The 18,422-nt window shown below is 42.0% G+C and overlaps 1 protein-coding gene across 2 annotated transcripts in view; it reads left to right on the top strand.

The window, feature by feature from the left end:
* The window catches only part of ZFYVE9 (zinc finger FYVE-type containing 9), a 202,921-nt gene that overhangs the window by 63,845 nt on the left and 120,654 nt on the right, over positions 1-18,422 (top strand). For both annotated transcript variants that reach the window (XM_025392920.1, XM_025392930.1), the window contains exon 2: positions 5,825-5,927. The gene's annotated coding sequence lies outside the window, so the exon portion shown is untranslated. The remainder of the gene's footprint in view (positions 1-5,824; positions 5,928-18,422) is intronic.

Below are 18,422 nucleotides of genomic sequence, written 5' to 3' on the forward strand. Positions count from 1 at the left end.
TCTGCCCACCTCAGCCTCCCAAAGTGCTGGGATTACAGATGTGAGCCACCGCACCTGGCCAGGTGGTTCTCTCTTACGGTTTTCATGCAGTTGTAGTCAGTGGCTGGGGTTAGAGTCGTCTTGAGGCTTGCTCATTCACATGTGTAGAGATTCATGGGACATATCACCAAAATGTGGGCTTTCCATGTGGTTTCTCTGGCATGGTTACTGGGTTCCAAGAGTGAGTGTCCCAAAAGGAGCAATCAGAAACTGTATTGCCTTTTATGACCTGGCCTTGGAAGTTACATAGTTTCCCTTTTGTTATACTCCATTAGGTGAGGTAGTTGTGAATGTCTGCCCAGGTTTAGAGGAAGGAGACGTAGATTTCACCACTCAGTTGAAATCTCCCATTCCACACTATCTTCTTAATGTGACTGTGATACCTGAGTCACAGGTGCTGTGTCACAACTACATTAAAAAATCATGTGGGATGGGAGATATGGTAGCAGCCATTTAAAAAAAATACAATCTGCTATCCCTACCTGAGAACCCTGCTCAGACTAAGATTGGGAACCGAAAGAGAGAACTTGGAAGATTGAATGTGATTTTGTACCTGTTGAGTTTGAACACTGTGTCAGACTTTCTGGCAGAAATGTTAAGAAGTTTCTTTACTGAGCTGGGTGCAGTGGTGTGTACCTGCAGTCCTAGCTACTCCCAGCCTCAGGAGGCTGAGGCCAGAGGATCACTTGAGCCCAGGAGTTTGAATCTAGCCTTGTCAACACTACGAGACCCCATCTCTAAGAAATAAAATAAAATTTAAAAGTTTGATTACTGGTCAGATACTGAATTTGTCTGTAGAGAATAGTATTAATCACAGCCAAGACAGGAAACATCTTTAACTAAGAATATTTTCTAATATATCCACCTTTTCTTTTCTTTTTAAAAATCTGTGGCCAGGATTTTGGAAATTTTCACCCTCACAAATCTTCTGTTATAAACATGTTCATATCAGAATGAATTTCTTGCATTTTATATTTTAAACATCATCTTTATACCTGTCAGCTTTCCTTATAAGTTTATATAAAAAATAAAATCTTTGTTTCTTAATTTTAAATGATGGTTCTTTAACGTTCCTTCGTATTACAATTAAAATTTTAGTCTTCTGTTATATATCCCAGGGAGATTCCTTATCTTTTCCATTCCCTTTGCTTTTCAGTTTTTATATTTCAAAGTAAAAAATTTATTTTTATTTATTTATTTTTTGAGACAAGGTCTGACTCTGTTGCCCAGGCTGGAGTACAGTGTCATGATCACAGCTCACTGCAGCCTCCACCTCCCAGGCTCAAACTGTCCTCCTGCCTCAGTCTCCCAAATAGCTGGGACTACAGGCATGCGCCACTATGCCTGGCTAATTTTTGTATTTTTAGTAGAGATGGGGCCTCGCCATGTTGGCCAGGATGGTTTTGAACTCTCCTAGCCTCAAGTGAGCCACCCACCTTGGCCTCCCAAAGTGCTGGGATTACAGGTGTGAGTCACTGCACCTGGCCAGATTTATGATTTATGATTTTCTTTTTAGAAAGCTATTTCAGTAAGATTATGAAGGATATATTTTACAGAGAAATGAAGGCAGTAACACTAGTTTGGTAACTATATGAACCACTCTAGGCTAGAACTGATGAGGGCCTAAGCTAAGGCAGTTGTAGAAATGGGATGAGGGTGATGAAATTAGGAACTTCTTTGGAATCCTTGCCATGGTAGTGTGTTTTATGCTATACTTAATAAATAATTAAATCATTCCACATATTTTGAATACTACTGTGTGAAAAGAATTGTGCTGGGGCCTTGGAATAAAAGGATTAATAAAAAGGGTTTCCTGTCTTGGATGGACGTATGGTTTAGTGTAGTCATTTTGTAAAGAGGGAATATGAAATATAAACATTATAGGAGCATGGAGAACTATGTGATTAATTATTGTAATTATTAATTTCACATTGGGAGGTGACATTTGAGTGGAATATTAGAGGAGTTCTGTGAAATTCTTTGTTTTCCTCTCGTGTATCTTGAACCGTATTTAAGACATTTGTACTGTTTTATGTTGTATACTTGTCCATCTATCCATTTACTAAACTTTTGTTACTTCCAAAAAATGATTCTATAATGTCAAAAGACAATGAAGAAGTCATTACTGTAAATTGCTCATTCTGGGTAAAAAGTACTGGAGTATTTGTCTCTTTACCTAAGAAGCATATTCTCCATGGGAGGTGATGGAATACTTCTTTTCACTACCTATTGCTTATGTTTCTCTCTGTGTCTCCCTTTCCCTTCATTTTTCTGAACTATTTCTTTATTTATTAGGGCATTAGCAACTTTAAGTCTACTTTTAAGAATGAATGCAATAATTTTATTTTATTATATGTCACTTCTCAAAGGTAAGAATGGAGACTTGTAATTAAACAGGATGAGGCCGGGCGTGGTGGCTCACATCTGAAATTCTAGCACTTTGGGAGGCTGTGGCAGGCAGATTGCCTGAGCTCAGGAGTTCGAGACCAGCCTGGGCAACTTGGTGAAACCCTGTCTCTACTAAAATATGAAAAAATTAGCCAGACGTGGTGGCATGCATCTGTAGTCCCAGCTACTCGGAAGGGTGAGGCAGGAGAATTGCTTGAACCCAGGAGACAGAGGTTGCAGTGAGCGGAGATTGTGCCACTGCATTTCAGCCTGGCGACAGAGCAAGACTCTGTCTCAAAAAAAAAAGGATGGATTGACCCTTCCTCACACACACCATTTATTTTCTTTCTGTCTTGAAACCCTCATAAAATGGTAAGAAGTAAGAACAGAAAAGGAGATAACAGTGGATGAAAGATTTCAGTAAATGGAAAGAGTGAAGGTCTTCAAACTGAAGATGCAATAAGCTACTTGCCTGCAGAGGGAGATATGTTGAGAAGCCCCACAACACCTTAGAGAGATTTGTGATATAGAGACTCCAAGGATCTCTAAGGGCTTAGGTGAGATGTGGTACTGAAAATAGATTGGCTGGAATATGATACAAGGAATGATTAGTTTTGCATATGTTCTGCTGAATCCTACCTATGTAGCCAAATAACTTTCCCCTTCATCCTGCAGGGGTCTAGAAGTTTATTTTCTGGAAGAATTGAATAGAGGATACTTTGAATTGAAGGATACCAAGCATATCAGGAGGGGATGAGGTGCAGGTTGAAAGTAGATTAAGGAAAATGTAATGTAAAGTTATAAATGTGGCCAGGCGCAGTGCCTCACACCTGTAATCCCAGCACTTTGGGAGGCCAAGGCAGGCGGATCTTCTGAGATCAGGAGTTTGAGACCAGCCTGGGTAACACAGTGAAACCCCATCTCTACTAAAAGTACAAAAATTAGCCGGGCATGGTGGCAAATGCCTGTAATCCCAGCTACTCAGGAGGCTGAGGCACAAGAACCTCTTGAACCTGGGAGGTAGAGGTTGCAGTGAGCCAAGATTGCACCACTGCACTCCAGCCTGGGCGACTGAGTGAGACTACATCTCAAAAATAAGTAAAATAAGATAAAATAAAATAAAATAGTTGAGATCAGCCACTAGTGGTCTTGTGTGATTTTCCTTAAATCTTGTGTGGTTTTCCTGAAATCTAGTAGATTTCAGCTACTTAGGGGAATGTATGTAGTAGGTGGATGGTTGGATTTAGCTACAGTGGAGGCTTTGCCAGCTGAGACTGGAATATAATTCCAGTAGGAAAACCTATAATATTATTTGTATTAGTCAGGGTTCTGCAAAGAAACAGAACCAACAGTATATAGAAGGCTGTGTGTGCGTATGTGTGTGTGTTTAAATTTATTAAACGGAATTGGCTCATGCATTTATGGAGGCTGAGAAGTTTCACAATCTGCTCTCTGCAAGCTGGAGACCTAGGAAAGCTGGTGGTGTCATTCTGAGACTAGAGGGCCAATAGTGTAAGTCCCATTCTAAGGGCAGAAGATTGATGTCCCAATTCAACCAATCAGAGAAAATTCCCTCTTCCTCAAGCCTTGTTTTATTCACGTCCTCAATGGATTGGATCATGTCTGGTCACATTGGGGAGGGCAATCTGTTTTATTCAGTACACTGATTCAAATGCTAATCTCATCCAGAAACACCCTCACAGACATACCCAGAAATAGTATTTAATTTGAGTACCCCATGTCTCAGTCAAGTTGATATATAAAATTATCTGTTGTATTATTGGACTTGCCTCACATATTGAAAAGCTGTATATATGATTTGACCTTGAATCTATAGAGTTAATTTTGTTTAAGAAAATCTTTAATTAGCTAGGTATTAGAGGGGTGGTTACTTTACTTTCTTTCTCATTTTGACCTTGGTTTGTATTTTTATACTTTCATACTTCTGATATGACTTAGTCCTTTATTTAATAGATATAAATCTGTTTTCTTAGTGTCAGTAGCTCTTCTCATTTAGAGTATATCATAGCGTGCATATTTTTCTAGTTCTCAAGACAGAGAAATCTTTTACCAGTGATTTTCATTCTTTATTCTTTATTGGGTCTTGGAAACTTGAATTTTAGGTCTTTTTCTTATTCTCTTATTTTTTATTAAGCACATCATTTTCACATCTGATAATAGAATATTTGTAATGTCAGGAAATTTTTCTTGCTGCCTCAGTTTATCTTTAACACAGTTTATCTGTGTTCATTAAATTATCTCCAATATACTTACCTGTTCTGATAATACTATGATTATGTGTTAGATATTTTATACTGATAATATAATATTCATAGTCTTAGTTTTATTCTGATTAGCTTCTACTACTAATCTTGTTCAAGGCTAAATTAGGCCCTTAAAGAATTTTACATTGTCTCTAAGCAGTTATAGTTGGGCTACCATAACTTAATGGATATTGTCATATTTTCACAAGAAGGTAGTAATATTTGAAGAGCCTTTGTCTTTTGCATACACCCCTGATAGGGAAGGTTAATATTGGGTTAATAGATCCATTGCTTCTAAGCAGTTGGAGGAGGACTGGAATGAAGAGACTCCATTTGGAGAAAAAAATAGTTTGGCAGTAAAAATCACAACAAGAAACTTGTGAAACTCAACTTAAGAATTCTGTATGTAGCCGGGCGCGGTGGCTCAAGCCTATAATCCTAGCACTTTGGGAGGCCGAGACGGGCGGATCACAAGGTCAGGAGATCGAGACCATCCTGGCTAACACGGTGAAACCCCGTCTCTACTAAAAAGTACAAAAAACTAGCCGGGCGAGGTGGCCAGCGCCTGTAGTCCCAGCTACTCGGGAGGCTGAGCCAGGAGAATGGCGTAAACCCGGGAGGCGGAGCTTGCAGTGAGCAGAGATCCGGCCACTGCACTCCAGCCTGGGTGACAGAGCGAGACTCCGTCTCAAAAAAAAAAAAAAAAAAAAAAAGAATTCTGTATGTATTGAAAAAAAAATCGCGCTAGAAGGACATTCTTGTGAAGCAGCAGTTTTCTTAGCTTTGGATTCTTGGAGGGCCCATTATAAGGCAAATTATATACTTATGAATTAACACAATTGAAGTCATTGGGTAGAAAGTGCCTGCTGTTGATGTTTCACTTTGCATTATCCATTGAAAATAAACGTGCAAAAACTCTTCTTTGTTGAAACATTTAACTTTTGGCCTTTTCAGACAATAAAATGTCTCTGTTGCTGCCTTGCATGCAAGCCAGGTCTTTGAATCCAAAGGTATAATTGTATTTACTGTTCAAGCCCCATTGCTTTTGTTTGTCTGGCTATGATAGATTTATATGAAGAAAATTAGGGTTTATTGTTTCAGCAAGTGTAATGAGCAATATTTTTTTCTTTTAGGATCAAACAGAACATACTGAATCAGCAGGACTGGCTGGTGGTGCAGCAAGCATGAGTAAGCACCGAGAAGTCTGTTCCTTATCACATGTGTAAGGGGAAAAAGGTAAGAAAATGTTTTTATTTCTCTTAGAGATTGAACTTGAGAAATCAATGAGATCTATAGAAGATAATGCTGATGCATATATGTTATTTGCTTCATTTGTAACATTGTATCTTATTAAATCAGGAGTATGATTTTTTTCAAAAAGATTTGACTTAAATTCAGAGGAAAAGGGTATTTAAAAATCACTGTTATTTTATGTCACAGTGGTCACAATGTTAATTTCCCTACCAGTGCTGGCTCCTTCGTTTTAGAGTTAGTTGAGTATAGAAAGGTAATTTCAGAAAAAATATGACTTTGAGCAATATTTTAGCTCATGCAAGAGCTAAACAAGTAAAGCTGATTTGGGGATGGGGAATCAGAAATGTAAATTTAATTACATTATTTTATTTTGTATTTTTAGATAAGTTATTATGTAGAGCAATAATTTCCAGCAGAAAATTGGAAGTATTCTTGTAGAGCAGGAACCCTTGACTTTTTCCTAACTAGGAGTCATGTTGTTTTTTTTCAAGTCTTAAGATTATTTAAGGGTGTGAACCCCCAGTATCTGTGCTGGAAACAAGTGCTTGGTGTAGCCAAAAGAAACCTGCACTTAGACAGAAATTTTCTCAGCAAGGCACTTTTACTTCTGCAGAAGGGTGCTGTTCACTCCTGTTACAAATGCAAGAGCACACCAAACAAAGGAAGGAAGGAAGGGGCTTTTAACCCTAACACAGTTCCTGTTTCTGTGTCTTTCCCCTATTGACTGGAGTTGGACTGCACAATCTAAGCTGATCCTGACTGGCTAAGGCTTAAACTTTTCCAAATAAGGTAAATGTGTGATTTGTGAAGGGGCAGGGTGGGTAAAGAAGAAACAGTTAGGCTTAACGGAAGAGGGGGTAGGATTGTTTACAACTTATGACCAGGAAGTTGAGTCTTTGAAGAGGAACTCAGTTGTACCAACAATCTTCCCTCTTCTGTCTTATAGTTCTTCATCTTCAAGTTTCTTTAACAGGATCTGGCTATGTTGTTCTTCTTGATTATCTAGGTGCAAGACCTTATCTGAGTACAGAGGGGGAGAGGTTGGGGAGGTTTTTGTGAGAGCTGCTTCTGTGAGCCTTTGGGTTAACCCACAAATACAGGGTATGATACAGCAACCCACAAGGATGAGTACACCTCTAACAATTGCAAGGAAGGTAAAGATTGAGGTCATGAGTCCTTTCCATTTTCCAGACCACCTTTCCATTAGTCCTGTAAAGGGGTCGTCTATTCCAGAGTTTTCGGCTAATTCATTTGCTAGGATGGTAAGGCCTTGTAAGGCTTTTATGATTGTCCCGTCGGGGGCTGTATTATTAGGAATAAAATAAAACACTGAACCCTGATCATGACATAGACTCCACCTTTTTTGGCCAACACCATGTCAAGGGTTATTCTATTTTCCTGGGCCATCTGGCTGGTGGGATCTAATTTCAGCGATTCCTTTTATGGCATCTCTGGTATAATTGATGAATTGCTGCTGATTGTAGTATATGTAATTTATCCAGTCTACATTTTTGTTTATAGTGGACTACCAGAATAATATAGACTCGAACCCGGTAGGTATTTGGTTTTGAGCTTTGAATTCATTTGGTACCCTCTGCAGGACCCCGATGCTGTCTATGTAAACTTGGGGGTCAAAGGACCCATTTATTGGGGCTTCTTTTTTTCTTCTGGTTACCTGCTTCCTGATGAAATGCCAAGGTGAAAGGGATGGCCAATTGGATCAGAGCACAAGTGCCACTCCAGTTGCTTGGCAGTGTACCAAATATTGGTCCCCCTCAATACTACTATACATCCACTTGGGGATGGACTGGGGCTGACTGATTGGTTAGCTCTTGAAAAGGTTTAGGCCCACTGCATCCCATCAGGTTTCCAAGGAATGTCAGATTTTCCCCTTGTTATAAGAGACACAAGGTAAAATTGGCATCAAGAGCGGGAAGTCGAATGTCCCTTGGGGGCTGTCCCATAGGGCTCCTGACCTTTGGGAAAGGTAGTGAAAGAGTGGCACATGACTTGTTTCCCCAGGCTGTGAGGTGCTGGAAGAGAGCTACCATACAGTCTTTGCCTGATGGGTTGGCCCATCTGAGTGGGAGAGGAACAATTTGGGTTTCTGGCCTGCCTGTTGCACAAGCGTAACAATCGGTTTTATTTAGGGTGTGAATGGAATATTTAATCCATTCCAGCTAGGCATTTACATCTTGATAACCAGTTTCTATGGCTAGGGTTTGCTGTAAATCCTTAACTTCTACTATAGCTACTTTGGTTTTGTCATTAGACATGAAGCGAGAAATGGTTTGATTTTTGTGGTTTTGGGAAGTGAGTAATGGAGGGAGATGGAGGAGGAGGAGCAAACCTCATTTCAAAGATGCCTGTAGGGTCTTTTGCAGTGACATCCGCTCCTAGGCCATAAAGGCGCTCCAAAGTGGGGATACGGTCGGTGGAGGTGGGGATAGGAATAGAGAGAAGTACTGGGTTGCACTGGTGGTTTTGGCAATTTGAGGGGGTGGTTCCTTTGGTGAAGTGGAGGTAGGGTTTTAGGGTGGTGCAACCCTCTAAGGAGGTCCAGCCCTGATATTTGGTGGTCAAGATAACATCTCCTCAACTATAACATAACCCCTTAAAGGCTTGTGGCTGTCGATTGCAAGGGTCCGGCGTGATACTGGTTTTTCTGCGGGTGGAGGGGCAGAGGTACTTTTCTGAAGAAGCTAGCTGTCTTTGACTTTGGAGGTTTCCATAGGGTATGACAAGACAAGCATTGAATGTAATTGTTTGGGAGGAGGGTGATGGGGTTACACTGATGATAACGTGTCCTTGGGTAGCTAAAGGAAGAATAAAAAGATAGATTAAACCTTTTTGAATGTAGTTTGGAGGGCATTGATCCTGGAATGATGGCCCATGACTTTGCAAGGGTTGGGGCCCTTTTTACCCGAGTGTGGTGGATCCACCCCTTTTCAGCCATTCGGATTGCTGTCTCAGTGGTTAGGAGTATTAGATAAGGTCCTTCCCAGGCTGACTTAACCTTTCCTTCTTTCCAACATCTGATAAGGACATGATCTCTGGTCTGGTGTTGGTAAACTGGGAATTCGAGGGGTGGAGTTTGTGCTAGGAGGCCTTGAGTCCTGAGGGTGGAAAGGGTGGAAGACAGACCAAATATATATATTTTTAGAAACTGATCTTTTGTTTCAAATGTAGGAAGGTCAGTAGTGGAATTTAGATGAGGCAGCCCATAGAGCATTTCATAAGGGGACAGGCCAGGGCAAGACCTTTTTTTTTTTGAGACAGAGTCTCGCTCTGTTGCCCTGGCTGGAGCGCAGCGATCTTGGCTCACTGCAACCTGCACCTCCCAGGTTCAAGCAATTCTTCTGCCTCAGCCTCCCGAGTAACTGGGACTACAAGCACCAGCCACCACGCCTGGCTAATTTTTGTATTTTTAGTAGAGACGGGGTTTCGCCATATTGGCCAGGTTGGTCTCGAACTCCTGACCTTGTGATCCGCCCTCCTTGGCCTCCCAAAGTGCTGGGATTACAGATGTGAGCCACCACGCCCTGCCAGGCCAAGGTCTTTTTGAGGGGCAGTTTGGATTCTTACTAAGGCAATGGGAAGGCATTTTTGTCCATGGTAACTGGATTTCCAAGATTAATTTGGTTAGGTGATTTTTTTAGAGTTTGATTAATTCTTTCTACCCTCCCTGATGAAGGCGGATGCCAGGGAGTATGATATTCCCATTTTATTCCTAGTGCTTGGGCTAGCCCCTTAATGATGTGTGCAGTGAAGTGGGTCCCATTGTCTGAATCAATGTTCTCTATTAGTCCAAACCTGGATATATGTTCCAACAGTGCTTTGACTACATTACTGGCAGTTGTACTTGGGAAGGGTATGGTTTCTACGCAGTGGGTGAGATGGTCTGCTATGACTAGTAAATACTTGAGGCGGCCTATTAGGGGCATTTCAGTGTAATCAACTTGGACGCTTTGGAACGGCCTTAACCCTGGGTTTCTTCCCGTGGGAGGTTGCTTCTTTAGGGTTTGCTTATTAGTTTTTCTGCACATGATGCAACTATCCTCCACTTGCTTAGTGAGGGTATTTATCTCTACACACCCATAGACTGTGAGGGCTGCATCACACATAGCTTGAGGACCCCAGTGAGTTCCTGGATGAAGCTGTGACAATATTTCCCTCATGAGAGGCTTAGACAGCATTTCCCTTCCATCTGGTAATACCTACTTTCCCTCTGGGCTCTCCTGAGCTCCTATTTTCTTTAGAGAAAAGTCTGCACGAGAGAAGATGGGGATAACAGCTGGAGGGGGAGACAAAGGGATAGATGGAAAATGGGTGCCTTTTGGGAAGAGGCAGCTTGCTTAGCCATTTGATCTGCGAGGTTGTTTCACTGGCTTTCAAAGGATGGGTTCTTTTGGTGTCCTGGACAACTGCAATTTCTTCTGGCAGCTGAAGATTTTCTAATACTTGCAAAATTAATTCTTTGTGGACCAAATCTTGGCCCTTACTATTGATGAAGCCTCGTTCAGTCCAGATTTTTCCAAAGGTATGGACTGCTCTGAAGGCATACTTGGAGTCAGTGTAAATAGTTCCTTCTTGATTCTGCAGGGATTTTAAGGCTTGGTTTAATGCAAAGAGTTCACATGTTTGGGCAGACCAGTTATTTGGCAGTCTTCCTGACTCTACCTCTGTGAGGATTTCCCCATCAACTACGGAGTACCCGTTGTACCTTTTTCCTTCAGTGATCTGGGGGGAGCCGTCTATAAAGAGGTGATGCCCTGTTTGGAAAGGGGTTTTGCTTAGATCCAGTCTGACTCTAGTTTGATAACTGACTAGATCTAAGCATTTATGCTCAGATTCTTCCGGGTTTGGATTTCCTGTTAGGAAAGCAGCGGGGTTGATGAATTGTCAGTAGTTAGTGTTAGGTCATCCCTCTCTAATAAGATAGCTTCATATTTTAAAATTCTTGAGTCAGTGAGCCATCTCTCTGCCTTCTGATTAAGAATGGTTCTGACTTGATGAGGGGTACTTATGATGAGGTTTCCCCCAAAGGTTATTTTCCTGCTTTCTTCTGTTAGCAAGGCAGTTGCTGGTATGGATTGTATGCATTTGGGCCATCCATGGGTTACTGGGTCAAGGATTTTTGACGGGAAGGCTACAGGCTGTTGGTGGCCTCCGTGTTTGTGGGTGAGTACTCCTAAGGCCACTCCTTTGCTTATATTAACAAAAGGTGGAATGGCTGTTCTAAGGAGGGCAAGACCAGAACAGGGGCTGTTACAAGTAGGTGTTTTAATTCTTCTACCTGTTGGATCTCTGATGGGGTCCAAAGGAGGGTTTACAGGGTCTGGTCTTTTTTGAGTGAGTTTTTGATATAGCAGCTTTGTTTTTAAGGCGTAAGAGTTAACCCACAGATGACAATAACCAACCAATCCTAAGAATTTCCTAAGTTCCTGCTTTGTTTCGGGTAAAGGCAAAGATACCATACCTTCAATTTGTTTGGGTGCTGTCTTTCATTTACCTTTACTGATGAGGTGTCCTAGGTATTTCACCTCAGGTTCTACAAATTGGAGTTTATTCTTTGAGCCCTGTAACCATTGTTCTCTTAGGAAATTTAGGAAGTTAACTGAAATTGCTGTTACTTGATCTTTGTCATCTCCTGAAATGAGCAGGTCATCCACATACTGGAGAAGGCGTATGGATGAAGGCAGGGAGAAGTTTTCTAGAACTTGTTCTAATATTTGACCAAATAGATTTGGGGACTCTGTAAACCTTTGGGGCAAGACTGTCCATTGGTACTGCTCTTTTCTACTGGAGTCAGGGTCCTCCCACTCAAAGGCAAACATGTCCCGACTGTCCTCCGCTAAAGGGCAAGCCCAAAAGGCATCTTTTAAATCTATCACTGTGAACCACTGGTGGTTGTGTGGGATTCTACTGACAGTGGTGTAAGGATTGTGAACAACAGGGTGGGTGGTTTGAACTATTTGATTAGTAGCCTGGAGGTCTTGCACTAGCTGGTATGGCCTGTCTGGCTTCCTTACAGGCAATATTGCAGTGTTATAAGGGGGCATACAGGGTTCAAGGAGTCCATCGTGGACAAGGCTTTCAGTTATAGGTTTTAAACCTATCCTGGCTTCCAAGGGAATAGGGTATTGTTTTCTTTTTACTACATCCCTGGAAGTTTTTAATTTGACATGAATTGGAGGAACCTGTAGCTTTTCTCGATTTCTTTCCTTCGACCATACATCATGATGGATTTGGCTTTCTTCCGAAGTGGTGAGCAGGTTTAAGGAAGTAAGGGGTTTTCCCTGATTAACATATAGGCCTGTACCTAACCTTAACCTTAAGTCCCTTCCTAATAAGTTAGTTCCTGCTTTGGGAATTAACAAGAACTTAGTAGTGGCCGAGTTATTCTTATATTTGACTTCAGTTTCCTCTAGAATTTTTGCCCCAAATCCTTTCCCTGTAACCCCTGAGACAGTAAGGTTTTCTGCTGAACATGCTAAACCTGATGGGAGAAAACATAGGGAAAGCGAGCTGCTCCTGAATAGACTAAGAAAGTGACTATCTCTTATTTGGGTCCCACCGTTAAATTTATCGAGGGCTCTTGGTGGGACTCAAGATGGAAGATGTAGAGTCGCTGACCCCCCTATTCTTCAAATGTCATGAGTGGAAGGACTTTCTTTTCCCTCTCCCATTCAGGACATTCCCTCTTTAAATGTCCTGGCTTTCCACACCAGAAACATCTGTTTTCCCTTCTCCCCCTCCCTGTTCCCTGACTCTCAGGTTTCATCCCTTTGCTTCCTGTATAGAGTCGCACAGTTGGGTACTTAGAAGGTCTACAAGTTCTATTTCCCTGGGCTTCCTGTTGAAGAGTTCCCTGTTGTAGGGTGGACAGCGTAATCTTTGCCTTTTGCTTCTTCCTTTCCTCATCCCTCTGTACATGTACCTTTTGGGCCTCTTAAAAGTTCCTCTATGGGATGGTCTTTCCAATTTTCTTTTGTAGTTTTTTTTTTTTTTTTTTGCAATGTCCTGCCAAATATTGGTGACACAGTGGAGCTTTAACATTCCTTGTCCCAGTGGGTCCTCTGTGTCTAAACCTACATATTTTCTTATCTGTTCCTTAAGTCTGTTTAAGAATTCTGTGGGCCCTTCATCTTTCCTTTGTTGTACATTAAATGCGTGGGAAATATTAGGGTCCAAGGAACTGATTCCAAATCCCTTTAATTGTCATATCCCTGAGATCTCTCATGTTTTCTCCGTGGGCTTCATTGTTGTTATCCCACTGAGGGTCCTGGGCCGGGAATTTATGCTTCGCTGCAAGGACATTTTGAACAGGAGGGTGTTCACGCTCCTGGACTATCATAGTAGCCCTGCAGATCATGGTTCTTTCCTTTCCTGAGAAGAGAATACCTAGAATAGACATTAATTCAGCCCAAGTGTACAGTTGTGACTCTATAAATTGGCCAATTTGATCTGCGACTCCAAAACGGTCATCTAACAGTGGTTTGAGTTCCCTTCTTAGATTTCTAACCTCTGTACTAGTTAAGTGGGCATTTACGAAGCCAATATCCCCTCCTCCTAGTGGTACTTCCCTTAAGAGAAAAAGGATTAGGGCAGACTTCTTTGAGGAAGAAAGGAAAGGAAAGTTTTGGATATCCCTTTGGCATTGTTCTGTTTCCCATTGGAGCTTTCCTGAGGAAAAGGCATGTTTGGGTGGCTGTCCAGCAGGGATGTGGAGTGGCAAGGCCCATGGGGCAGGGTTATATGAGGGAGGAACTGAGTGTTCAACTTGGGGTGGAGTGGTAGGCAGGGGAAGGACTGAGTGTTCCACTTGGAGTGGAGGAATAGGCAGGGGAAGGTGGTCTAGAGGATCCCATGCATCTTTAGATACAGAATTTGACTTAGGTAGGTCGTCTTTGGGAGGTATTAAGTTTGGCTTTGCTTTCTCATCCTTTAGGGGTTAGAGAAGGACAGGTCTTTTTCTCCAACATAGAGCATAATCTGTTTCCTCTTGAGAAACTGGACTTTTATCATTGACCTACTGGCCAAAAGACTGAAGGTCTGAGGATGGGTTCCTTAGTCCAAATAAAACAGCAATACTTTATCATATGCTGTCTTTTCTTGTGTTTGGTCCTTTCATTATCCTTCCAGTATTTTAACATAAGGCATAGGGGATTATCAGGGAGAATTTTATTGTCTGCTTGGCCTTTTACTTGGGGTATTTCCCATCCTGGAAGTTGGTGAGGCTAAATGTTTCATATTAGAGATTTCTTGTGCTCCCGTGTCCTAGAGGCTGAACCTCCCCTTTTCCCACTGGAGGTTTCTTGTACTCTTGTGAGCACCCACTTCGTCCTTATTGACTGCTTCCCTTGTGGGAATTTTAAGTCCCTCTTAACATTGGCGGGTTGGTATGATCCGCTGACTGGAAAACTGCCCTAAGTCCTATGAGGTGACCATGGACCCAAGTCTGGACTCCACACTTGTTTCATGCCCAGTGGCGCATTTAACTCGCACACTTTCACCCTCCAGCCACCTAACTCATTCCTTTCAACCCAGCCACCAAGGAATACTTTGTCACCCCAATAGCAACGTTTCTTACCTTGGTCTGTGCACAGAGTTACCTGGTCACTGTGGAATTCTTAAGGATCTTCCCTACAGCCCATGTTGCTGAGAGTCTGGATTTATTCATCACTTTGGGCGGGATTCGATCCTCCACTCCTGGGGCCACCACAACAAGGCAGTGGGATGCGTCTGCCTGTGAAAGATAATCACTAGCCCCTCCCAAAGGAGAATGGGATCCTGGACAAGCCACCAAATTTGTTGGAAACAAGTGCTCAGCGTAGCCAAAAGAAACCTGCGCTTAGAAATTTTCTCAGCAAGGCACTTTACTTCTGCAGAAGGGTGCTGCTTATGCCTGTTACAAATACAAGAGCACACCAAACTAAGGGAGGGGTTTTTAACCCTAACACAGCTTCTGTTTCTGTGTATTTCCCCTATTGGCTGGGTTGGACTGCACAATCTAAGCTGATCCTGATTGGCCAAGGCTTAAACTTTTCCAAATAGGGTAAATGTGCGATTTGTGAAGGGGTGGTGGTAAAAAAGAAACAGTTAGACTTAACAGAAGAGAGGGTAGGATTGTTTACAACTTATGACCAGGAAGTTGAGTCTTTGAAGAGGAACTCAGTTACCCCAACATCTGGGAAAGGTCTCAGTTTATTTAGAAAGTTTATTTTGCCAAGGTTGAGGACACTCAGGAGGTCCCGATGAAGCAACTGTGTTGTCTGAGGTATATACCCAGGGTTCATTGTCTTGTGCCAGGAAAATTTAGGACACCGACACACACGGGGAGTTTAGGAGTGGAGGTTTAATAAGCAGAAGAAAGGAGAAAGAAAAACAGTTCTCTCTATTGAGAGAGAGGAGTCTTCTGAGGGAAAAGACTGGCAGGTGGTGGATGCACTGAATTTTATAGTCCAGGTTGAGGAGGCGGTGTCTGATTTACATAGGGCTCACAGATTGATTCGATCAGGTATGAAGTTTACATAGCATGCAGGGAAGGCTGGTTGCCTCACCCTAATCTTACCATGCAAACAAACTTTCTCCTTGGCAGACGCCATCTTACCTGCTCCTTACTGTGTATGTGGCTGGCAGAGAAGGGAAGATGGAACTTCCATCTTGAGCATGTCTAGTCCCTAGTTCCTGCTGGCATTCACCCGTGCAAGCTCCCAACTTGCTTGTCTATGTCTTCAGCTCAACTTCACAAACTACTCTTTGTTTGAAAATGATTCCCAGCCTTCCCAATGTGGTGAAACCCCATCTCTACTAAAAATACAAAAATTAGCCGGGCATGGTGGCGCGAGCCTGTAATCCCAGCTACTCGGGAGGCTGAGGCAGGAGAATTGCGTGAACTCGGGAGGCAGAGGTTTCAGTGAACTGAGATCACGCCACTGCCCTCCAGCCTGGGCAACAGAGTGAGACTCCGACTCAGAAAGAAAAAAGAAAATGATTTGGGGCTGCTTTTCATTAAAAAGAAAAGCCTTACTGAGGACTCTCATACCCTTACTATCTGCCTAGGTGATTTCTTCTTAACTCCTGTATCACTGACAACATGTGCCCAGGGTTGTCAGAGCACAACTTGGTTTTACACATTTTAGGGAGACATGAGACATCAATCAACATATGTAAGATGAACATTGGTTCTGTCCAGAAAGGCGGGACAATTCAAGGCAAAGGCAGGACTACTGGAAGCAGAGAGGGGCTTCCAGATCATAGGTAGATAATACACAAATGATTACATTCTTTTGAGTTTCTGATTAGCCTCTCCAAAGGAGGCAACAGATGTGCATTTACCTCATTCAGCAGAAGGGTGACTGAATAGAATGGGAGGGATGTTTGCCCTAAGCAGTTCCCAGCTTGACTTTTCCCTTTAGCTTAGTGATTTTGGGGATCCAAGATTTTCCTTTCAGAAGGGGTAGAAAATGGTGGAGGGTATATAGGTGAGAAAGTTTACAAAAACTGATTACACTGCTCACTAATGGAATGTTGCATACTCTGGCTGAGTTATCTGACTTTTCCATGTAAGCTGTAAGGAAAGGCATGGGACCAGCAGTGTTTGATAGGAAACTGAGCCCTTTTTCTGTTCAGTTGAGGATGGAGCAGAGGTACTTGGCAGCAATACCTTTACCAAAACTCTGAGTCTGCAGTTGGCAAGCTATTTCTCCTCCTTTAGCCTTTTCACATGGGAATGTGAGAAGAGAGTGCCCTTTTCTGCCTTCACTTGTCAAAATCTCATCCTTCAGGTGTTGCCTCTTTAGGAAGTTTCCACCCATTGTAGCAAAAACTCTCAGTTATCCACCAAAATCACCAAAATCCATTTTTCCCTTCTATAGTCGCCACAGCTGTGATGTTGCAGTCCAGTCAGCCTTCTTTGCAGTTGTGTATCCACCATCACCGTTAAGATACAGCATAATTCTATCACCACAAAGATCCTCATTGCTACTCCTTTGTAGTTGCATGTACCCTCTCTCCTGACTGTCCAATATTTAATGAGTTTTTAAAGTTAAAAACATTATTAAAAGTCATAGGAAGAGCTGGGCTAGCATAAAGACAAATCCTATTATGTTCCTGGATGAGAAGACTTAATATCATTCTTTTTCCTGAGTGAGGACTAGGTTAGGAATTCTAATTTCTCATGGTTGATTTTACTGGCACTCTATTCCTGCTAATTTTTTGTGTATTTTTACTAGAGACGAGGTTTCACCACATTGGCCAGGTTGGTCTCAAACTTCTGACCTCAGGTGATCCACCCACCTTGGCCTCACAAAGTGCTGGAATTACAGGCATGAGCCACCACGCCTGTCCGGGAAGTACTTGAATAAGTCAGTTAAATTCCCTGAGCTTGTTTTCTTATTTGTAAAGTGAGGGAAATATCATTGACACTTTTATATACCTCAGAGGAGAAGAAAACACTACCTTTGTAAGTCAAAGAAAGTTAATCACTTTTTATATTTAAAGTTTACAAAGACAGGCTATTACATTTCTGGTTTTCTCTCTTTTTCATGTTTTGCTTACTCAGACTTTTTGGGGAATTTGTAATTTGATCTCCCTTCCTTGTATTATATCAATAAGAAGCCAAGCAGAATTTTCAATTTGGAAAGAAAAATTTGAAACACTAAGGAAATAGGTGTGGAGATCATGATAATGATGGAAAAAAGGAGATAATAGGTAGCATTTACTTAACACTTATTATGTGCCCGTGGCATCTGTTAAGTCATCGACACACCTAGTATATATGCCCAGAGGATGCATTTGGATCGATTAACAGTAAAGAAAGTTTAGAAATGGTACTTGAAAAGAAGAGGGTTAAAAGAATAACCAGGTCAGGGCCAAGTGCGTGGCTCACGCCTGTAATCCCAGCGCTTTGGGAGGTTGAGGTGGGCGGATCACTTGAGGTCAGGAGTTTGAGACCAGCCTGGCCAACATGGTGAAACCCTGTCTCTACTGAAAATACAAAATTAGCTGGGCATGGTGGTGCATGCCTGTAATCCCAGCTACTTGGGAGGCTAAAGCAGGAGAATCAATTGAACTTGGGAGGCAGAGGTTGCAGTGAGCCAAGATGGAGCCATTGCACTCCAGCCTGGGCAGCAAGAGCGAGACTCCGTCTCAAAAAAAAAAAAAAAAAAAAAAAGAAATAACCAGGTCAGAGTCATCATTAGCATTTTGGAACTTGTATCCCTTACTCCTGTACTTAAACTTTCCTGTCATTTCCCATTTGAAAAAAGTTCTGTAAGCTTTGTTCTTTAATAGAAACACAATTTTATACCAAACAATGATTCCTTTCCCAGCATCTGAAATGTATCTGTTGAAGCATGAAATGATCACAAAGTCTGCGTTTTATATTTAGTTATATTTTGTTGATTGTCAGCTTACAGGTTTTTAGAATTTATTAGCTTAAAGATTTTATAATATATCCAGTGGGATGCCAGA

This window comes from Theropithecus gelada, chromosome 1 (genome assembly GCF_003255815.1).
Source record: "Theropithecus gelada isolate Dixy chromosome 1, Tgel_1.0, whole genome shotgun sequence".
NCBI classification, from domain to species: Eukaryota; Metazoa; Chordata; class Mammalia; order Primates; family Cercopithecidae; genus Theropithecus; species Theropithecus gelada.